Source organism: Carassius auratus, unplaced genomic scaffold (genome assembly GCF_003368295.1).
Source record: "Carassius auratus strain Wakin unplaced genomic scaffold, ASM336829v1 scaf_tig00217767, whole genome shotgun sequence".
NCBI lineage: Eukaryota > Metazoa > Chordata > Actinopteri > Cypriniformes > Cyprinidae > Carassius > Carassius auratus.
In genome coordinates, this window is record NW_020529233.1 from 25,103 (window position 1) to 47,082 (window position 21,980).

Sequence of the window (21,980 nt, forward strand, 5' to 3'; positions counted from 1 at the left end):
TGCCATCCAATTACTAACCAGGCCGAAACCTGCTTAGTTTCCGAGCTCAGACATGATCTGGCATAGCCAGGGTGGAATGGCCATAAGCGAAGACTGCTGCAAAGAGAGAGCTATTTAAAGATCAGCCAATCTAATCGCCGGTACATTATACAGGACCAAACCTGCTTAGCTTCCGAGAGCAGACGAGATCAGGCATAGCCAGGTTGTTACGGTCGCAAGCGAAGGATACTGCAAAGAGAAGACTATTTAAAGATCAGCCAATCAAATCGCCCATACATTATATAAGTAGGAATGAAAATCCAAAAGCTTACAGCACCTGGTATTCCGAGGCGGTCTCCCATCCAAGCACTAACCAGGCCAATACCTGCTAAGATTAAGAGATCGGGCATTGGCTCTTTTTTTTTAAGATTATTATATAATTTGTGAAAAATTTACAAAAATCTTAAAGCAACTGGTATTACCAGGGGGTCTCCCATCCAATTACTAACCAGGCCCAAACCTGCTTAGCTCCCGAGCTCAGACATGATCTGGCATAGCCAGGGTGGTATGGCCATAAGCGAAGTCTGCTGCAAAGAGAGAGCTATTTAAAGATCAGCCAATCTAATCGCCGGTACATTATATAAGTAGGAAAGAAAACCCTAAAGCTTAAAGCACCTGGTATTCCCAGGCGGTCTCCCATCCAAGCACTAACCAGGCCAATACCTGCTAAGATTAAGAGATCGGGCATTGACTCTTTTTTTTTTTTTTTTTTTTTTTTTAAGATTATTATATAATTAGTAATGAATTTCCAATAATATTAGAGCACCTGGTATTCCGAGGCGGTCTCCCATCCAGACACTAAACAGGTCCATGACTGCTAAGATTCAAAGAATGGGCATTGACTCTTTTTTTTTTTCAAGATTATTATATAATTTGTGAAAAATTTACAATAATCTTAGAGCAACTGGTATTACCAGGGGGTCTCCCATCCAATTACTAACTAGGCCCAAACCTGCTTAGCTTCTGAGCTCAGACATGATCTGGCATAGCCAGGGTGGTATGGCCATAAGCGAAGACTGCTGCAAAGAGAGAGCTATTTAAAGATCAGCCAATCTAATCGCCGGTACATTATATAAGTAGGAAAGAAAACCCTAAAGCTTAAAGCACCTGGTATTCCCAGGCGGTCTCCCATCCAATTACTAACCAGGCCCATACCTGCTAAGATTCAGATATGGGGCATTGACTCCTTTCTTTTTTTCTTGCAAGATTATTATATAATTTGTGAAAAATTTACAAAAATCTTAGAGCAACTGGTATTACCAGGGGGTCTCCCATCCAATTACTAACTAGGCCCAAACCTGCTTAGCTTCCAAGCTCAGACATGATCTGGCATAGCCAGGGTGGTATGGCCATAAGCGAAGACTGCTGCAAAGAGAGAGCTATTTAAAGATCAGCCAATCTAATCGCCGGTACATTATACAGGACCAAACCTGCTTAGCTTCCGAGAGCAGACGAGATCAGGCATAGCCAGGTTGTTACGGTCGCAAGCGAAGGATACTGCAAAGAGAAGACTATTTAAAGATCAGCCAATCAAATCGCCCATACATTATATAAGTAGGAATGAAAATCCAAAAGCTTACAGCACCTGGTATTCCGAGGCGGTCTCCCATCCAAGCACTAACCAGGCCAATACCTGCTAAGATTAAGAGATCGGGCATTGGCTCTTTTTTTTTAAGATTATTATATAATTTGTGAAAAATTTACAAAAATCTTAAAGCAACTGGTATTACCAGGGGGTCTCCCATCCAATTACTAACCAGGCCCAAACCTGCTTAGCTTCCGAGCTCAGACATGATCTGGCATAGCCAGGGTGGTATGGCCATAAGCGAAGTCTGCTGCAAAGAGAGAGCTATTTAAAGATCAGCCAATCTAATCGCCGGTACATTATATAAGTAGGAAAGAAAACCCTAAAGCTTAAAGCACCTGGTATTCCCAGGCGGTCTCCCATCCAAGCACTAACCAGGCCAATACCTGCTAAGATTAAGAGATCGGGCATTGACTCTTTTTTTTTTTTTTTTTTTTTTTTAAGATTATTATATAATTAGTAATGAATTTCCAATAATATTAGAGCACCTGGTATTCCGAGGCGGTCTCCCATCCAGACACTAAACAGGTCCATGACTGCTAAGATTCAAAGAATGGGCATTGACTCTTTTTTTTTTTCAAGATTATTATATAATTTGTGAAAAATTTACAAAAATCTTAGAGCAACTGGTATTACCAGGGGGTCTCCCATCCAATTACTAACTAGGCCCAAACCTGCTTAGCTTCTGAGCTCAGACATGATCTGGCATAGCCAGGGTGGTATGGCCATAAGCGAAGACTGCTGCAAAGAGAGAGCTATTTAAAGATCAGCCAATCTAATCGCCGGTACATTATATAAGTAGGAAAGAAAACCCTAAAGCTTAAAGCACCTGGTATTCCCAGGCGGTCTCCCATCCAATTACTAACCAGACCCATACCTGCTAAGATTCAGATATGGGGCATTGACTCCTTTCTTTTTTTCTTGCAAGATTATTATATAATTTGTGAAAAATTTACAAAAATCTTAGAGCAACTGGTATTACCAGGGGGTCTCCCATCCAATTACTAACCAGGCCCAAACCTGCTTAGCTTCCAAGCTCAGACATGATCTGGCATAGCCAGGGTGGTATGGCCATAAGCGAAGACTGCTGCAAAGAGAGAGCTATTTAAAGATCAGCCAATCTAATCGCCGGTACATTATACAGGACCAAACCTGCTTAGCTTCCGAGAGCAGACGAGATCAGGCATAGCCAGGTTGTTACGGTCGCAAGCGAAGGATACTGCAAAGAGAAGACTATTTAAAGATCAGCCAATCAAATCGCCCATACATTATATAAGTAGGAATGAAAATCCAAAAGCTTACAGCACCTGGTATTCCGAGGCGGTCTCCCATCCAAGCACTAACCAGGCCAATACCTGCTAAGATTAAGAGATCGGGCATTGGCTCTTTTTTTTTAAGATTATTATATAATTTGTGAAAAATTTACAAAAATCTTAAAGCAACTGGTATTACCAGGGGGTCTCCCATCCAATTACTAACCAGGCCCAAACCTGCTTAGCTTCCGAGCTCAGACATGATCTGGCATAGCCAGGGTGGTATGGCCATAAGCGAAGACTGCTGCAAAGAGAGAGCTATTTAAAGATCAGCCAATCTAATCGCCGGTACATTATATAAGTAGGAAAGAAAACCCTAAAGCTTAAAGCACCTGGTATTCCCAGGCGGTCTCCCATCCAAGCACTAACCAGGCCAATACCTGCTAAGATTAAGAGATCGGGCATTGACTCTTTTTTTTTTTTTTTTTTTTTTTTTTTAAGATTATTATATAATTAGTAATGAATTTCCAATAATATTAGAGCACCTGGTTTTCCGAGGTGGTCTCCCATCCAAACACTAAACAGGTCCATAGCAGCTAAGATTCAAAGATTGGGCATTGACTCTTTTTGTTTCAAGATAATTATATAATTAGTACAAATTTCCAAAAATATTACAGCAACTGGTATTCCGAGGCGGTCTCCCATCCAAGCACTAAACAGGTCCATACCTCCTAAGATTCAAAGATTGGGCATTTACTCTTTTTTTTTTTTTGTTGCAAGATTATTATGTAATTAGTAAAAATTGCCAAAAATATTACAGCAACTGGTATTTCCCGGCCGTCTTCCATCCAAGTACTAACCAGGCAAAACCTGCTATTATTCAGAGATCGGGCATTGACTTTTTTTTTTTTCAAGATTATTATATAATTTGTGAAAAATTTCCAAAAATCTTAAAGCAACTGATATTACCAGGGTGTCTCCCATCCAATTACTAACCAGGCCCATACCTGCTAAGATTCAGATATGGGGCATTGACTCCTTTCTTTTTTTCTTGCAAGATTATTATATAATTTGTGAAAGATTTCCAAAAATCTTAAAGCAACTGGTATTACCAGGGGGTCTGCCATCCAATTACTAACCAGGCCGAAACCTGCTTAGTTTCCGAGCTCAGACATGATCTGGCATAGCCAGGGTGGAATGGCCATAAGCGAAGACTGCTGCAAAGAGAGAGCTATTTAAAGATCAGCCAATCTAATCGCCGGTACATTATACAGGACCAAACCTGCTTAGCTTCCGAGAGCAGACGAGATCAGGCATAGCCAGGTTGTTACGGTCGCAAGCGAAGGATACTGCAAAGAGAAGACTATTTAAAGATCAGCCAATCAAATCGCCCATACATTATATAAGTAGGAATGAAAATCCAAAAGCTTACAGCACCTGGTATTCCGAGGCGGTCTCCCATCCAAGCACTAACCAGGCCAATACCTGCTAAGATTAAGAGATCGGGCATTGGCTCTTTTTTTTTAAGATTATTATATAATTTGTGAAAAATTTACAAAAATCTTAAAGCAACTGGTATTACCAGGGGGTCTCCCATCCAATTACTAACCAGGCCCAAACCTGCTTAGCTCCCGAGCTCAGACATGATCTGGCATAGCCAGGGTGGTATGGCCATAAGCGAAGTCTGCTGCAAAGAGAGAGCTATTTAAAGATCAGCCAATCTAATCGCCGGTACATTATATAAGTAGGAAAGAAAACCCTAAAGCTTAAAGCACCTGGTATTCCCAGGCGGTCTCCCATCCAAGCACTAACCAGGCCAATACCTGCTAAGATTAAGAGATCGGGCATTGACTCTTTTTTTTTTTTTTTTTTTTTTAAGATTATTATATAATTAGTAATGAATTTCCAATAATATTAGAGCACCTGGTATTCCGAGGCGGTCTCCCATCCAGACACTAAACAGGTCCATGACTGCTAAGATTCAAAGAATGGGCATTGACTCTTTTTTTTTTTCAAGATTATTATATAATTTGTGAAAAATTTACAATAATCTTAGAGCAACTGGTATTACCAGGGGGTCTCCCATCCAATTACTAACTAGGCCCAAACCTGCTTAGCTTCTGAGCTCAGACATGATCTGGCATAGCCAGGGTGGTATGGCCATAAGCGAAGACTGCTGCAAAGAGAGAGCTATTTAAAGATCAGCCAATCTAATCGCCGGTACATTATATAAGTAGGAAAGAAAACCCTAAAGCTTAAAGCACCTGGTATTCCCAGGCGGTCTCCCATCCAATTACTAACCAGGCCCATACCTGCTAAGATTCAGATATGGGGCATTGACTCCTTTCTTTTTTTCTTACAAGATTATTATATAATTTGTGAAAAATTTACAAAAATCTTAGAGCAACTGGTATTACCAGGGGGTCTCCCATCCAATTACTAACCAGGCCCAAACCTGCTTAGCTTCCGAGCTCAGACATGATCTGGCATAGCCAGGGTGGTATGGCCATAAGCGAAGACTGCTGCAAAGAGAGAGCTATTTAAAGATCAGCCAATCTAATCGCCGGTACATTATATAAGTAGGAAAGAAAACCCTAAAGCTTAAAGCACCTGGTATTCCCAGGCGGTCTCCCATCCAAGCACTAACCAGGCCAATACCTGCTAAGATTAAGAGATCGGGCATTGACTCTTTTTTTTTTTTTTTTTTTTTTTTTTTAAGATTATTATATAATTAGTAATGAATTTCCAATAATATTAGAGCACCTGGTTTTCCGAGGTGGTCTCCCATCCAAACACTAAACAGGTCCATAGCAGCTAAGATTCAAAGATTGGGCATTGACTCTTTTTGTTTCAAGATAATTATATAATTAGTACAAATTTCCAAAAATATTACAGCAACTGGTATTCCGAGGCGGTCTCCCATCCAAGCACTAAACAGGTCCATACCTCCTAAGATTCAAAGATTGGGCATTTACTCTTTTTTTTTTTTTGTTGCAAGATTATTATGTAATTAGTAAAAATTGCCAAAAATATTACAGCAACTGGTATTTCCCGGCCGTCTTCCATCCAAGTACTAACCAGGCAAAACCTGCTATTATTCAGAGATCGGGCATTGACTTTTTTTTTTTTTCAAGATTATTATATAATTTGTGAAAAATTTCCAAAAATCTTAAAGCAACTGATATTACCAGGGTGTCTCCCATCCAATTACTAACCAGGCCCATACCTGCTAAGATTCAGATATGGGGCATTGACTCCTTTCTTTTTTTCTTGCAAGATTATTATATAATTTGTGAAAGATTTCCAAAAATCTTAAAGCAACTGGTATTACCAGGGGGTCTGCCATCCAATTACTAACCAGGCCGAAACCTGCTTAGTTTCCGAGCTCAGACATGATCTGGCATAGCCAGGGTGGAATGGCCATAAGCGAAGACTGCTGCAAAGAGAGAGCTATTTAAAGATCAGCCAATCTAATCGCCGGTACATTATACAGGACCAAACCTGCTTAGCTTCCGAGAGCAGACGAGATCAGGCATAGCCAGGTTGTTACGGTCGCAAGCGAAGGATACTGCAAAGAGAAGACTATTTAAAGATCAGCCAATCAAATCGCCCATACATTATATAAGTAGGAATGAAAATCCAAAAGCTTACAGCACCTGGTATTCCGAGGCGGTCTCCCATCCAAGCACTAACCAGGCCAATACCTGCTAAGATTAAGAGATCGGGCATTGGCTCTTTTTTTTTAAGATTATTATATAATTTGTGAAAAATTTACAAAAATCTTAAAGCAACTGGTATTACCAGGGGGTCTCCCATCCAATTACTAACCAGGCCCAAACCTGCTTAGCTCCCGAGCTCAGACATGATCTGGCATAGCCAGGGTGGTATGGCCATAAGCGAAGTCTGCTGCAAAGAGAGAGCTATTTAAAGATCAGCCAATCTAATCGCCGGTACATTATATAAGTAGGAAAGAAAACCCTAAAGCTTAAAGCACCTGGTATTCCCAGGCGGTCTCCCATCCAAGCACTAACCAGGCCAATACCTGCTAAGATTAAGAGATCGGGCATTGACTCTTTTTTTTTTTTTTTTTTTTTTTTTAAGATTATTATATAATTAGTAATGAATTTCCAATAATATTAGAGCACCTGGTATTCCGAGGCGGTCTCCCATCCAGACACTAAACAGGTCCATGACTGCTAAGATTCAAAGAATGGGCATTGACTCTTTTTTTTTTTCAAGATTATTATATAATTTGTGAAAAATTTACAATAATCTTAGAGCAACTGGTATTACCAGGGGGTCTCCCATCCAATTACTAACTAGGCCCAAACCTGCTTAGCTTCTGAGCTCAGACATGATCTGGCATAGCCAGGGTGGTATGGCCATAAGCGAAGACTGCTGCAAAGAGAGAGCTATTTAAAGATCAGCCAATCTAATCGCCGGTACATTATATAAGTAGGAAAGAAAACCCTAAAGCTTAAAGCACCTGGTATTCCCAGGCGGTCTCCCATCCAATTACTAACCAGGCCCATACCTGCTAAGATTCAGATATGGGGCATTGACTCCTTTCTTTTTTCTTGCAAGATTATTATATAATTTGTGAAAAATTTACAAAAATCTTAGAGCAACTGGTATTACCAGGGGGTCTCCCATCCAATTACTAACTAGGCCCAAACCTGCTTAGCTTCCAAGCTCAGACATGATCTGGCATAGCCAGGGTGGTATGGCCATAAGCGAAGACTGCTGCAAAGAGAGAGCTATTTAAAGATCAGCCAATCTAATCGCCGGTACATTATACAGGACCAAACCTGCTTAGCTTCCGAGAGCAGACGAGATCAGGCATAGCCAGGTTGTTACGGTCGCAAGCGAAGGATACTGCAAAGAGAAGACTATTTAAAGATCAGCCAATCAAATCGCCCATACATTATATAAGTAGGAATGAAAATCCAAAAGCTTACAGCACCTGGTATTCCGAGGCGGTCTCCCATCCAAGCACTAACCAGGCCAATACCTGCTAAGATTAAGAGATCGGGCATTGGCTCTTTTTTTTTAAGATTATTATATAATTTGTGAAAAATTTACAAAAATCTTAAAGCAACTGGTATTACCAGGGGGTCTCCCATCCAATTACTAACCAGGCCCAAACCTGCTTAGCTTCCGAGCTCAGACATGATCTGGCATAGCCAGGGTGGTATGGCCATAAGCGAAGTCTGCTGCAAAGAGAGAGCTATTTAAAGATCAGCCAATCTAATCGCCGGTACATTATATAAGTAGGAAAGAAACCCTAAAGCTTAAAGCACCTGGTATTCCCAGGCGGTCTCCCATCCAAGCACTAACCAGGCCAATACCTGCTAAGATTAAGAGATCGGGCATTGACTCTTTTTTTTTTTTTTTTTTTTTTTAAGATTATTATATAATTAGTAATGAATTTCCAATAATATTAGAGCACCTGGTATTCCGAGGCGGTCTCCCATCCAGACACTAAACAGGTCCATGACTGCTAAGATTCAAAGAATGGGCATTGACTCTTTTTTTTTTCAAGATTATTATATAATTTGTGAAAAATTTACAAAAATCTTAGAGCAACTGGTATTACCAGGGGGTCTCCCATCCAATTACTAACTAGGCCCAAACCTGCTTAGCTTCTGAGCTCAGACATGATCTGGCATAGCCAGGGTGGTATGGCCATAAGCGAAGACTGCTGCAAAGAGAGAGCTATTTAAAGATCAGCCAATCTAATCGCCGGTACATTATATAAGTAGGAAAGAAAACCCTAAAGCTTAAAGCACCTGGTATTCCCAGGCGGTCTCCCATCCCAATTACTAACCAGACCCATACCTGCTAAGATTCAGATATGGGGCATTGACTCCTTTCTTTTTTTCTTGCAAGATTATTATATAATTTGTGAAAAATTTACAAAAATCTTAGAGCAACTGGTATTACCAGGGGGTCTCCCATCCAATTACTAACCAGGCCCAAACCTGCTTAGCTTCCAAGCTCAGACATGATCTGGCATAGCCAGGGTGGTATGGCCATAAGCGAAGACTGCTGCAAAGAGAGAGCTATTTAAAGATCAGCCAATCTAATCGCCGGTACATTATACAGGACCAAACCTGCTTAGCTTCCGAGAGCAGACGAGATCAGGCATAGCCAGGTTGTTACGGTCGCAAGCGAAGGATACTGCAAAGAGAAGACTATTTAAAGATCAGCCAATCAAATCGCCCATACATTATATAAGTAGGAATGAAAATCCAAAAGCTTTACAGCACCTGGTATTCCGAGGCGGTCTCCCATCCAAGCACTAACCAGGCCAATACCTGCTAAGATTAAGAGATCGGGCATTGGCTCTTTTTTTTTAAGATTATTATATAATTTGTTGAAAAATTTACAAAAATCTTAAAGCAACTGGTATTACCAGGGGGTCTCCCATCCAATTACTAACCAGGCCCCAAACCTGCTTAGCTTCCGAGCTCAGACATGATCTGGCATAGCCAGGGTGGTATGGCCATAAGCGAAGTTCTGCTGCAAAGAGAGAGCTATTTAAAGATCAGCCAATCTAATCGCCGGTACATTATATAAGTAGGAAAGAAAACCCTAAAGCTTAAAGCACCTGGTATTCCCAGGCGGTCTCCCATCCAAGCACTAACCAGGCCAATACCTGCTAAGATTAAGAGATCGGGCATTGACTCTTTTTTTTTTTTTTTTTTTTTTTAAGATTATTATATTAATTAGTAATGAATTTCCAATAATATTAGAGCACCTGGTATTCCGAGGCGGTCTCCCATCCAGACACTAAACAGGTCCATGACTGCTAAGATTCAAAGAATGGGCATTGACTCTTTTTTTTTTCAAGATTATTATATAATTTGTGAAAAATTTACAAAAATCTGTAGAGCAACTGGTATTACCAGGGGGTCTCCCATCCAATTACTAACTAGGCCCAAACCTGCTTAGCTTCTGAGCTCAGACATGATCTGGCATAGCCAGGGTGGTATGGCCATAAGCGAAGACTGCTGCAAAGAGAGAGCTATTTAAAGATCAGCCAATCTAATCGCCGGTACATTATATAAGTAGGAAAGAAAACCCTAAAGCTTAAAAGCACCTGGTATTCCCAGGCGGTCTCCCATCCAATTACTAACCAGGCCCATACCTGCTAAGATTCAGATATGGGGCATTGACTCCTTTCTTTTTTTCTTAACAAGATTATTATATAATTTGTGAAAAATTTTACAAAAATCTTAGAGCAACTGGTATTACCAGGGGGTCTCCCATCCAATTACTAAACCAGGCCCAAACCTGCTTAGCTTCCGAGCTCAGACATGATCTGGCATAGCCAGGGTGGTATGGCCATAAGCGAAGACTGCTGCAAAGAGAGAGCTATTTAAAGATCAGCCAATCTAATCGCCGGTACATTATATAAGTAGGAAAGAAAACCCTAAAGCTTAAAGCACCTGGTATTCCCAGGCGGTCTCCCCATCCAAGCACTAACCAGGCCCAATACCTGCTAAGATTAAGAGATCGGGGCATTGACTCTTTTTTTTTTTTTTTTTTTTTTTTTAAGATTATTATATAATTAGTAATGAATTCCAATAATATTAGAGCACCTGGTTTTCCGAGGTGGTTCTCCCATCCAAACACTAAACAGGTCCATAGCAGCTAAGATTCAAAGATTGGGCATTGACTCTTTTTGTTTCAAGATAATTATATAATTAGTACAAATTTCCAAAATATTACAGCAACTGGTATTCCGAGGCGGTCTCCCATCCAAGCACTAAACAGGTCCATACCTCCTAGATTCAAAGATTGGGCATTTACTCTTTTTTTTTTTTTGTTGCAAGATTATTATGTAATTAGTAAAAATTGCCAAAAAATATTACAGCAACTGGTATTTCCCGGCCGTCTTCCATCCAAGTACTAACCAGGCAAAACCTGCTATTATTCAGAGATCGGGCATTGACTTTTTTTTTTTTTCAAGATTATTATATAATTTGTGAAAAATTTCCAAAAAATCTTAAAGCAACTGATTATTACCAGGGTGTCTCCCATCCAATTACTAACCAGGCCCATACCTGCTAAGATTCAGATATGGGGCATTGACTCCTTTGCTTTTTTTCTTGCAAGATTATTATATAATTTGTGAAAGATTTCCAAAAATCTTTAAGCAACTGGTATTACCAGGGGTCTGCCATCCAATTACTAACCAGGCCGAAACCTGCTTAGTTTTCCGAGCTCAGACATGATCTGGCATAGCCAGGGTGGAATGGCCATGAAGCGAAGACTGCTGCAAAGAGAGAGCTATTTAAAGATCGAGCCAATCTAATCGCCGGTTACATTATACAGGACCAAAACCTGCTTAAGCTTCCGGAGAGCAGACGAGATCAGGCATAGCCAGGTTGTTACGGTCGCAAGCGAAGGATACTGCAAAGAGAAGACTATTTAAAGATCAGCCAATCAAATCGCCCATACATTATATAAGTAGGAATGAAAATCCAAAAGCTTACAGCACCTGGTATTCCGAGGCGGTCTCCCATCCAAGCACTAACCAGGCCAATACCTGCTAAGATTAAGAGATCGGGCATTGGCTCTTTTTTTTTTAAGATTATTATATAATTTGTGAAAAATTTACAAAAATCTTAAAGCAACTGGTATTACCAGGGGGTCTCCCATCCAATTACTAACCAGGCCCAAACCTGCTTAGCTCCCGAGCTCAGACATGATCTGGCATAGCCAGGGTGGTATGGCCATAAGCGAAGTCTGCTGCAAAGAGAGAGCTATTTAAAGATCAGCCAATCTAATCGCCGGTACATTATATAAGTAGGAAAGAAAACCCTAAAGCTTAAAGCACCTGGTATTCCCAGGCGGTCTCCCATCCAAGCACTAACCAGGCCAATACCTGCTAAGATTAAGAGATCGGGCATTGACTCTTTTTTTTTTTTTTTTTTTTTTTAAGATTATTATATAATTAGTAATGAATTTCCAATAATATTAGAGCAACCTGGTATTCCGAGGCGGTCTCCCATCCAGACACTAAACAGGTCCATTGACTGCTAAGATTCAAAGAATGGGCATTGACTCTTTTTTTTTTTCAAGATTATTATATAATTTGTGAAAAATTTACAATAATCTTAGAGCAACTGGTATTACCAGGGGGTCTCCCATCCAATTACTAACTAGGCCCAAACCTGCTTAGCTTCTGAGCTCAGACATGATCTGGCATAGCCAGGGGTGGTATGGCCATAAGCGAAGACTGCTGCAAAGAGAGAGCTATTTAAAGATCAGCCAATCTAATCGCCGGTACATTATATAAGTAGGAAAGAAAACCCTAAAGCTTAAAGCACCTGGTATTCCCAGGCGGTCTCCCATCCAATTACTAACCAGGCCCATACCTGCTAAGATTCAGATATGGGGCATTGACTCCTTTCTTTTTTTCTTGCAAGATTATTATATAATTTGTGAAAAATTTACAAAAATCTTAGAGCAACTGGTATTACCAGGGGGTCTCCCATCCAATTACTAACTAGGCCCAAACCTGCTTAGCTTCTGAGCTCAGACATGATCTGGCATAGCCAGGGTGGTATGGCCATAAGCGAAGACTGCTGCAAAGAGAGAGCTATTTAAAGATCAGCCAATCTAATCGCCGGTACATTATACAGGACCAAACCTGCTTAGCTTCCGAAAGCAGACGAGATCAGGCATAGCCAGGTTGTTACGGTCGCAAGCGAAGGATACTGCAAAGAGAAGACTATTTAAAGATCAGCCAATCAAATCGCCCATACATTATATAAGTAGGAATGAAAATCCAAAAGCTTAAAGCACCTGGTATTCCGAGGCGGTCTCCCATCCAAGCACTAACCAGGCCAATACCTGCTAAGATTAAGAGATCGGGCATTGGCTCTTTTTTTTTTAAGATTATTATATAATTTGTGAAAAATTTACAAAAATCTTAAAGCAACTGGTATTACCAGGGGGTCTCCCATCCAATTACTAACCAGGCCCAAACCTGCTTAGCTTCCGAGCTCAGACATGATCTGGCATAGCCAGGGTGGTATGGCCATAAGCGAAGTTTGCTGCAAAGAGAGAGCTATTTAAAGATCAGCCAATCTAATCGCCGGTACATTATATAAGTAGGAAAGAAAACCCTAAAGCTTAAAGCACCTGGTATTCCCAGGCGGTCTCCCATCCAAGCACTAACCAGGCCAATACCTGCTAAGATTAAGAGATCGGGCATTGACTCTTTTTTTTTTTTTTTTTTTTTTTTTAAGATTATTATATAATTAGTAATGAATTTCCAATAATATTAGAGCACCTGGTATTCCGAGGCGGTCTCCCATCCAGACACTAAACAGGTCCATGACTGCTAAGATTCAAAGAATGGGCATTGACTCTTTTTTTTTTTCAAGATTATTATATAATTTGTGAAAAATTTACAAAAATCTTAGAGCAACTGGTATTACCAGGGGGTCTCCCATCCAATTACTAACTAGGCCCAAACCTGCTTAGCTTCTGAGCTCAGACATGATCTGGCATAGCCAGGGTGGTATGGCCATAAGCGAAGACTGCTGCAAAGAGAGAGCTATTTAAAGATCAGCCAATCTAATCGCCGGTACATTATATAAGTAGGAAAGAAAACCCTAAAGCTTAAAGCACCTGGTATTCCCAGGCGGTCTCCCATCCAATTACTAACCAGGCCCATACCTGCTAAGATTCAGATATGGGGCATTGACTCCTTTCTTTTTTTCTTGCAAGATTATTATATAATTTGTGAAAAATTTTACAAAAATCTTAGAGCAACTGGTATTACCAGGGGGTCTCCCATCCAATTACTAACCTAGGCCCAAACCTGCTTAGCTTCGAGCTCAGACATGATCTGGCATAGCCAGGGTGGTATGGCCATAAGCGAAGACTGCTGCAAAGAGAGAGCTATTTAAAGATCAGCCAATCTAATCGCCGGGTACATTATACAGGACCAAACCTGCTTAGCTTCCGAAAGCAGACGAGATCAGGCATAGCCCAGGTTGTTACGGTCGCAAGCGAAGGATACTGCAAAGAGAAGACTATTTAAAGATCAGCCAATCAAATCGCCCATACATTATATAAGTAGGAATGAAAATCCAAAAGCTTAAAGCACCTGGGTATTCCGAGGCGGTCTCCCATCCAAGCACTAACCAGGCCAATACCTGCTAAGATTAAGAGATCGGGCATTGGCTCTTTTTTTTTTAAGATTATTATATAATTTGTGAAAAATTTACAAAAATCTTAAAGCAACTGGTATTACCAGGGGGTTCTCCCATCCAATTACTAACCAGGCCAAACCTGCTTAGCTTCCGAGCCTCAGACATGATCTGGCATAGCCAGGGTGGTATGGCCATAAGCGAAGTTGCTGCAAAGAGAGAGCTATTTAAAGATCAGCCAATCTAATCGCCGGTACATTATATAAGTAGGAAAGAAAACCCTAAAGCTTAAAGCACCTGGTATTCCAGGCGGTCTCCCATCCAAGCACTAACCAGGCCAATACCTGCTAAGATTAAGAGATCGGGCATTGACTCTTTTTTTTTTTTTTTTTTTTTTTTTAAGATTATTATATAATTAGTAATGAATTTCCAATAATATTAGAGCACCTGGTATTCCGAGGCGGTCTCCCATCCAGACACTAAACAGGTCCATGACTGCTAAGATTCAAAGAATGGGCATTGACTCTTTTTTTTTTCAAGATTATTATATATAATTGTGAAAAATTTACAAAATCTTGAGCAACTGGTATTACCAGGGGTCTCCCATCAATTACTAACTAGGCCCAAACCTGCTTAGCTTCTGAGCTCAGACATGATCTGGCATAGCCAGGGTGGTATGGCCATAAGCGAAGACTGCTGCAAAGAGAGAGCTATTTAAAGATCAGCCAATCTAATCGCCGGTACATTATATAAGTAGGAAAGAAAACCCTAAAGCTTAGCTTCCGAGAGCAGACGAGATCAGGCATAGCCAGGTTGTTACGGTCGCAAGCGAAGGATACTGCAAAGAGAAGACTATTTAAAGATCAGCCAATCAAATCGCCCATACATTATATAAGTAGGAATGAAAATCCAAAAAGCTTACAGCACCTGGTATTCCGAGGCGGTCTCCCATCCAAGCACTAACCAGGCCAATACCTGCTAAGATTAAGAGATCGGGCATTGGCTCTTTTTTTTAAGATTATTTATATAATTTGTGAAAAATTTACAAAAATCTTAAAGCAACTGGTATTACCAGGGGGTCTCCCATCCAATTACTAACCAGGCCCAAACCTGCTTAGCTTCCGAGCTCAGACATGATCTGGCATAGCCAGGGTGGTATGGCCATAAGCGAAGTCTGCTGCAAAGAGAGAGCTATTTAAAGATCAGCCAATCTAATCGCCGGTACATTATATAAGTAGGAAAGAAAACCCTAAAGCTTAAAGCACCTGGTATTCCCAGGCGGTCTTCCCATCCAAGCACTAACCAGGCCAATAACCTGCTAAGATTAAGAGATCGGGGCATTGACTCTTTTTTTTTTTTTTTTTTTTTTTTTAAGATTATTATATAATTAGTAATGAATTTCCAATAATATTAGAGCACCTGGTATTCCGAGGCGGTCTCCCATCCAGACACTAAACAGGTCCATGACTGCTAAGATTCAAAGAATGGGCATTGACTCTTTTTTTTTCAAGATTATTATATTAATTTGTGAAAAATTTACAAAAATCTTAGAGCAACTGGTATTACCAGGGGGTCTCCCATCCAATTACTAACTAGGCCCAAACCTGCTTAGCTTCTGAGCTCAGACATGATCTGGCATAGCCAGGGTGGTATGGCCATAAGCGAAGACTGCTGCAAAGAGAGAGCTATTTAAAGATCAGCCAATTCTAATCGCCGGTACATTATATAAGTAGGAAAGAAAACCCTAAAGCTTAAGCACCTGGTATTCCCAGGCGGTCTCCCATCCAATTTACTAACCAGGCCCATACCTGCTAAGATTCAGATATGGGGCATTGACTCCTTTCTTTTTTTCTTACAAGATTATTATATAATTTGTGAAAAATTTACAAAAATCTTAGAGCAACTGGTATTACCAGGGGGTCTCCCATCCAATTACTAACCAGGCCCAAACCTGCTTAGCTTCCGAGCTCAGACATGATCTGGCATAGCCAGGTGGTATGGCCATAAGCGAAGACTGCTGCAAAGAGAGAGCTATTTAAAGATCAGCCAATCTAATCGCCGGTACATTATATAAGTAGGAAAGAAAACCCTAAAGCTTAAAGCACCTGGTATTCCCAGGCGGTCTCCCATCCAAGCACTAACCAGGCCAATACCTGCTAAGATTAAGAGATCGGGCATTGACTCTTTTTTTTTTTTTTTTTTTTTTTTTTTTAAGATTATTATATAATTAGTAATGAATTTCCAATAATATTAGAGCACCTGGTATTCCGAGGCGGTCTCCCATCCAGACACTAAACAGGTCCATGACTGCTAAGATTCAAAGAATGGGCATTGACTCTTTTTTTTTTTTCAAGATTATTATATAATTGTGAAAAATTTACAATAATCTTAGAGCAACTGGTATTACCAGGGGGTCTCCCATCCAATTACTAACTAGGCCCAAACCTGCTTAGCTTCTGAGCTCAGACATGATCTGGCATAGCCAGGGTGGTATGGCCATAAGCGAAGACTGCTGCAAAGAGAGAGCTATTTAAAGATCAGCCAATCTAATCGCCGGTACATTATATAAGTAGGAAAGAAAACCCTAAAGCTTAAAGCACCTGGTATTCCCAGGCGGTCTCCCATCCAATTACTAACCAGGCCCATACCTGCTAAGATTCAGATATGGGGCATTGACTCCTTTCTTTTTTCTTGCAAGATTATTATATAATTTGTGAAAAATTTACAAAAATCTTAGAGCAACTGGTATTACCAGGGGGTCTCCCATCCAATTACTAACTAGGCCCAAACCTGCTTAGCTTCTGAGCTCAGACATGATCTGGCATAGCCAGGGTGGTATGGCCATAAGCGAAGACTGCTGCAAAGAGAGAGCTATTTAAAGATCAGCCAATCTAATCGCCGGTACATTATACAGGACCAAACCTGCTTAGCTTCCGAAAGCAGACGAGATCAGGCATAGCCAGGTTGTTACGGTCGCAAGCGAAGGATACTGCAAAGAGAAGACTATTTAAAGATCAGCCAATCAAATCGCCCATACATTATATAAGTAGGAATGAAAATCCAAAAGCTTAAAGCACCTGGTATTCCGAGGCGGTCTCCCATCCAAGCACTAACCAGGCCAATACCTGCTAAGATTAAGAGATCGGGCATTGGCTCTTTTTTTTTTTAAGATTATTATATAATTTGTGAAAAATTTACAAAAAATCTTAAAGCAACTGGTATTACCAGGGGGTCTCCCATCCAATTACTAACCAGGCCCAAACCTGCTTAGCTTCCGAGCTCAGACATGATCTGGCATAGCCAGGGTGGTATGGCCATAAGCGAAGTCTGCTGCAAAGAGAGAGCTATTTAAAGATCAGCCAATCTAATCGCCGGTACATTATATAAGTAGGAAAGAAAACCCTAAAGCTTAAAGCACCTGGTATTCCCAGGCGGTCTCCCATCCAAGCACTAACCAGGCCAATACCTGCTAAGATTAAGAGATCGGGCATTGACTCTTTTTTTTTTTTTTTTTTTTTTTAAGATTATTATATAATTAGTAATGAATTTCCAATAATATTAGAGCACCTGGTATTCCGAGGCGGTCTCCCATCCAGACACTAAACAGGTCCATGACTGCTAAGATTCAAAGAATGGGCATTGACTCTTTTTTTTTTCAAGATTATTATATAATTTGTGAAAAATTTACAAAAATCTTAGAGCAACTGGTATTACCAGGGGGTCTCCCATCCAATTACTAACTAGGCCCAAACCTGCTTAGCTTCTGAGCTCAGACATGATCTGGCATAGCCAGGGTGGTATGGCCATAAGCGAAGACTGCTGCAAAGAGAGAGCTATTTAAAGATCAGCCAATCTAATCGCCGGTACATTATATAAGTAGGAAAGAAAACCCTAAAGCTTAAAGCACCTGGTATTCCCAGGCGGTCTCCCATCCAAGCACTAACCAGGCCAATACCTGCTAAGATTAAGAGATCGGGCATTGACTCTTTTTTTTTTTTTTTTTTTTTTTTTAAGATTATTATATAATTAGTAATGAATTTCCAATAATATTAGAGCACCTGGTATTCCGAGGCGGTCTCCCATCCAGACACTAAACAGGTCCATGACTGCTAAGATTCAAAGAATGGGCATTGACTCTTTTTTTTTTCAAGATTATTATATAATTTGTGAAAAAATTTACAAAAATCTTAGAGCAACTGGTATTACCAGGGGGTCTCCCATCCAATTACTAACTAGGCCCAAACCTGCTTAGCTTCTGAGCTCAGACATGATCTGGCATAGCCAGGGTGGTATGGCCATAAGCGAAGACTGCTGCAAAGAGAGAGCTATTTAAAGATCAGCCAATCTAATCGCCGGTACATTATATAAGTAGGAAAGAAAACCCTAAAGCTTAAAGCACCTGGTATTCCCAGGCGGTCTCCCATCCAATTACTAACCAGGCCCATACCTGCTAAGATTCAGATATGGGGCATTGACTCCTTTCTTTTTTTCTTACAAGATTATTATATAATTTGTGAAAAATTTACAAAAATCTTAGAGCAACTGGTATTACCAGGGGGTCTCCCATCCAATTACTAACCAGGCCCAAACCTGCTTAGCTTCCGAGCTCAGACATGATCTGCATAGCCAGGGTGGTATGGCCATAAGCGAAGACTGCTGCAAAGAGAGAGCTATTTAAAGATCAGCCAATCTAATCGCCGGTACATTATATAAGTAGGAAAGAAAACCCTAAAGCTTAAAGCACCTGGTATTCCCAGGCGGTCTCCCATCCAAGCACTAACCAGGCCAATACCTGCTAAGATTAAGAGATCGGGCATTGACTCTTTTTTTTTTTTTTTTTTTTTTTTTTTTAAGATTATTATATAATTAGTAATGAATTTCCAATAATATTAGAGCACCTGGTATTCCGAGGCGGTCTCCCATCCAGACACTAAACAGGTCCATGACTGCTAAGATTCAAAGAATGGGCATTGACTCTTTTTTTTTTTCAAGATTATTATATAATTTGTGAAAAATTTACAATAATCTTAGAGCAACTGGTATTACCAGGGGGTCTCCCATCCAATTACTAACTAGGCCCAAACCTGCTTAGCTTCTGAGCTCAGACATGATCTGGCATAGCCAGGGTGGTATGGCCATAAGCGAAGACTGCTGCAAAGAGAGAGCTATTTAAAGATCAGCCAATCTAATCGCCGGTACATTATATAAGTAGGAAAGAAAACCCTAAAGCTTAAAGCACCTGGTATTCCCAGGCGGTCTCCCATCCAATTACTAACCAGGCCCATACCTGCTAAGATTCAGATATGGGGCATTGACTCCTTTCTTTTTTCTTGCAAGATTATTATATAATTTGTGAAAAATTTACAAAAATCTTAGAGCAACTGGTATTACCAGGGGGTCTCCCATCCAATTACTAACTAGGCCCAAACCTGCTTAGCTTCTGAGCTCAGACATGATCTGGCATAGCCAGGGTGGTATGGCCATAAGCGAAGACTGCTGCAAAGAGAGAGCTATTTAAAGATCAGCCAATCTAATCGCCGGTACATTATACAGGACCAAACCTGCTTAGCTTCCGAAAGCAGACGAGATCAGGCATAGCCAGGTTGTTACGGTCGCAAGCGAAGGATACTGCAAAGAGAAGACTATTTAAAGATCAGCCAATCAAATCGCCCATACATTATATAAGTAGGAATGAAAATCCAAAAGCTTAAAGCACCTGGTATTCCGAGGCGGTCTCCCATCCAAGCACTAACCAGGCCAATACCTGCTAAGATTAAGAGATCGGGCATTGGCTCTTTTTTTTTTAAGATTATTATATAATTTGTGAAAAATTTACAAAAAATCTTAAAGCAACTGGTATTACCAGGGGGTCTCCCATCCAATTACTAACCAGGCCCAAACCTGCTTAGCTTCCGAGCTCAGACATGATCTGGCATAGCCAGGGTGGTATGGCCATAAGCGAAGTCTGCTGCAAAGAGAGAGCTATTTAAAGATCAGCCAATCTAATCGCCGGTACATTATATAAGTAGGAAAGAAAACCCTAAAGCTTAAAGCACCTGGTATTCCCAGGCGGTCTCCCATCCAAGCACTAACCAGGCCAATACCTGCTAAGATTAAGAGATCGGGCATTGACTCTTTTTTTTTTTTTTTTTTTTTTTAAGATTATTATATAATTAGTAATGAATTTCCAATAATATTAGAGCACCTGGTATTCCGAGGCGGTCTCCCATCCAGACACTAAACAGGTCCATGACTGCTAAGATTCAAAGAATGGGCATTGACTCTTTTTTTTTTCAAGATTATTATATAATTTGTGAAAAATTTACAAAAATCTTAGAGCAACTGGTATTACCAGGGGGTCTCCCATCCAATTACTAACTAGGCCCAAACCTGCTTAGCTTCTGAGCTCAGACATGATCTGGCATAGCCAGGGTGGTATGGCCATAAGCGAAGACTGCTGCAAAGAGAGAGCTATTTAAAGATCAGCCAATCTAATCGCCGGTACATTATATAAGTAGGAAAGAAAACCCTAAAGCTTAAAGCACCTGGTATTCCCAGGCGGTCTCTCATCCAATTACTAACCAGACCCATACCTGCTAAGATTCAGATATGGGGCATTGACTCCTTTCTTTTTTTCTTGCAAGATTATTATATAATTTGTGAAAAATTTACAAAAATCTTAGAGCAACTGGTATTACCAGGGGGTCTCCCATCCAATTACTAACCAGGCCCAAACCTGCTTAGCTTCCAAGCTCAGACATGATCTGGCATAGCCAGGGTGGTATGGCCATAAGCGAAGACTGCTGCAAAGAGAGAGCTATTTAAAGATCAGCCAATCTAATCGCCGGTACATTATACAGGACCAAACCTGCTTAGCTTCCGAGAGCAGACGAGATCAGGCATAGCCAGGTTGTTACGGTCGCAAGCGAAGGATACTGCAAAGAGAAGACTATTTAAAGATCAGCCAATCAAATCGCCCATACATTATATAAGTAGGAATGAAAATCCAAAAGCTTACAGCACCTGGTATTCCGAGGCGGTCTCCCATCCAAGCACTAACCAGGCCAATACCTGCTAAGATTAAGAGATCGGGCATTGGCTCTTTTTTTTTAAGATTATTATATAATTTGTGAAAAATTTACAAAAATCTTAAAGCAACTGGTATTACCAGGGGGTCTCCCATCCAATTACTAACCAGGCCCAAACCTGCTTAGCTTCCGAGCTCAGACATGATCTGGCATAGCCAGGGTGGTATGGCCATAAGCGAAGTCTGCTGCAAAGAGAGAGCTATTTAAAGATCAGCCAATCTAATCGCCGGTACATTATATAAGTAGGAAAGAAAACCCTAAAGCTTAAAGCACCTGGTATTCCCAGGCGGTCTCCCATCCAAGCACTAACCAGGCCAATACCTGCTAAGATTAAGAGATCGGGCATTGACTCTTTTTTTTTTTTTTTTTTTTTTTAAGATTATTATATAATTAGTAATGAATTTCCAATAATATTAGAGCACCTGGTATTCCGAGGCGGTCTCCCATCCAGACACTAAACAGGTCCATGACTGCTAAGATTCAAAGAATGGGCATTGACTCTTTTTTTTTTCAAGATTATTATATAATTTGTGAAAAATTTACAAAAATCTTAGAGCAACTGGTATTACCAGGGGGTCTCCCATCCAATTACTAACTAGGCCCAAACCTGCTTAGCTTCTGAGCTCAGACATGATCTGGCATAGCCAGGGTGGTATGGCCATAAGCGAAGACTGCTGCAAAGAGAGAGCTATTTAAAGATCAGCCAATCTAATCGCCGGTACATTATATAAGTAGGAAAGAAAACCCTAAAGCTTAAAGCACCTGGTATTCCCAGGCGGTCTCCCATCCAATTACTAACCAGGCCCATACCTGCTAAGATTCAGATATGGGGCATTGACTCCTT

General features: G+C 40.6%; 35 pseudogenes; all 35 read right to left on the bottom strand.

Moving 5' to 3' along the window:
* Positions 1–439: 439 nt before the first annotated feature.
* Positions 440–558, bottom strand: LOC113102893 (uncharacterized; annotated as a pseudogene).
* A 373-nt stretch (positions 559–931) lies between these two features.
* Positions 932–1,050, bottom strand: LOC113102809 (uncharacterized; annotated as a pseudogene).
* A 697-nt stretch (positions 1,051–1,747) lies between these two features.
* Positions 1,748–1,866, bottom strand: LOC113102842 (uncharacterized; annotated as a pseudogene).
* Positions 1,867–2,238: 372 nt separating this feature from the next.
* On the bottom strand, positions 2,239–2,357 carry LOC113102810 (uncharacterized; annotated as a pseudogene).
* A 227-nt stretch (positions 2,358–2,584) lies between these two features.
* On the bottom strand, positions 2,585–2,703 carry LOC113102793 (uncharacterized; annotated as a pseudogene).
* A 351-nt stretch (positions 2,704–3,054) lies between these two features.
* On the bottom strand, positions 3,055–3,173 carry LOC113102853 (uncharacterized; annotated as a pseudogene).
* A 1,264-nt stretch (positions 3,174–4,437) lies between these two features.
* Positions 4,438–4,556, bottom strand: LOC113102894 (uncharacterized; annotated as a pseudogene).
* Positions 4,557–4,926: 370 nt separating this feature from the next.
* LOC113102811 (uncharacterized) lies at positions 4,927–5,045 on the bottom strand (annotated as a pseudogene).
* Positions 5,046–5,272: 227 nt separating this feature from the next.
* LOC113102879 (uncharacterized) lies at positions 5,273–5,391 on the bottom strand (annotated as a pseudogene).
* A 1,265-nt stretch (positions 5,392–6,656) lies between these two features.
* LOC113102895 (uncharacterized) lies at positions 6,657–6,775 on the bottom strand (annotated as a pseudogene).
* Positions 6,776–7,148: 373 nt separating this feature from the next.
* Positions 7,149–7,267, bottom strand: LOC113102812 (uncharacterized; annotated as a pseudogene).
* A 696-nt stretch (positions 7,268–7,963) lies between these two features.
* LOC113102858 (uncharacterized) lies at positions 7,964–8,082 on the bottom strand (annotated as a pseudogene).
* Positions 8,083–8,451: 369 nt separating this feature from the next.
* On the bottom strand, positions 8,452–8,570 carry LOC113102813 (uncharacterized; annotated as a pseudogene).
* Positions 8,571–8,798: 228 nt separating this feature from the next.
* Positions 8,799–8,917, bottom strand: LOC113102794 (uncharacterized; annotated as a pseudogene).
* Positions 8,918–9,270: 353 nt separating this feature from the next.
* On the bottom strand, positions 9,271–9,390 carry LOC113102791 (uncharacterized; annotated as a pseudogene).
* A 722-nt stretch (positions 9,391–10,112) lies between these two features.
* On the bottom strand, positions 10,113–10,232 carry LOC113102803 (uncharacterized; annotated as a pseudogene).
* Positions 10,233–11,507: 1,275 nt separating this feature from the next.
* On the bottom strand, positions 11,508–11,626 carry LOC113102897 (uncharacterized; annotated as a pseudogene).
* A 720-nt stretch (positions 11,627–12,346) lies between these two features.
* LOC113102814 (uncharacterized) lies at positions 12,347–12,465 on the bottom strand (annotated as a pseudogene).
* Positions 12,466–12,817: 352 nt separating this feature from the next.
* LOC113102859 (uncharacterized) lies at positions 12,818–12,936 on the bottom strand (annotated as a pseudogene).
* A 373-nt stretch (positions 12,937–13,309) lies between these two features.
* LOC113102815 (uncharacterized) lies at positions 13,310–13,428 on the bottom strand (annotated as a pseudogene).
* Positions 13,429–15,098: 1,670 nt separating this feature from the next.
* LOC113102860 (uncharacterized) lies at positions 15,099–15,217 on the bottom strand (annotated as a pseudogene).
* Positions 15,218–15,592: 375 nt separating this feature from the next.
* LOC113102816 (uncharacterized) lies at positions 15,593–15,711 on the bottom strand (annotated as a pseudogene).
* Positions 15,712–15,939: 228 nt separating this feature from the next.
* Positions 15,940–16,057, bottom strand: LOC113102790 (uncharacterized; annotated as a pseudogene).
* Positions 16,058–16,433: 376 nt separating this feature from the next.
* On the bottom strand, positions 16,434–16,552 carry LOC113102817 (uncharacterized; annotated as a pseudogene).
* A 226-nt stretch (positions 16,553–16,778) lies between these two features.
* LOC113102819 (uncharacterized) lies at positions 16,779–16,897 on the bottom strand (annotated as a pseudogene).
* A 354-nt stretch (positions 16,898–17,251) lies between these two features.
* Positions 17,252–17,370, bottom strand: LOC113102861 (uncharacterized; annotated as a pseudogene).
* Positions 17,371–17,740: 370 nt separating this feature from the next.
* On the bottom strand, positions 17,741–17,859 carry LOC113102820 (uncharacterized; annotated as a pseudogene).
* A 373-nt stretch (positions 17,860–18,232) lies between these two features.
* Positions 18,233–18,351, bottom strand: LOC113102821 (uncharacterized; annotated as a pseudogene).
* A 721-nt stretch (positions 18,352–19,072) lies between these two features.
* Positions 19,073–19,191, bottom strand: LOC113102822 (uncharacterized; annotated as a pseudogene).
* Positions 19,192–19,417: 226 nt separating this feature from the next.
* On the bottom strand, positions 19,418–19,536 carry LOC113102824 (uncharacterized; annotated as a pseudogene).
* Positions 19,537–19,889: 353 nt separating this feature from the next.
* On the bottom strand, positions 19,890–20,008 carry LOC113102863 (uncharacterized; annotated as a pseudogene).
* Positions 20,009–20,378: 370 nt separating this feature from the next.
* On the bottom strand, positions 20,379–20,497 carry LOC113102825 (uncharacterized; annotated as a pseudogene).
* A 227-nt stretch (positions 20,498–20,724) lies between these two features.
* On the bottom strand, positions 20,725–20,843 carry LOC113102796 (uncharacterized; annotated as a pseudogene).
* Positions 20,844–21,194: 351 nt separating this feature from the next.
* LOC113102864 (uncharacterized) lies at positions 21,195–21,313 on the bottom strand (annotated as a pseudogene).
* Positions 21,314–21,683: 370 nt separating this feature from the next.
* On the bottom strand, positions 21,684–21,802 carry LOC113102826 (uncharacterized; annotated as a pseudogene).
* Between the last annotated feature and the right edge of the window lie 178 nt (positions 21,803–21,980).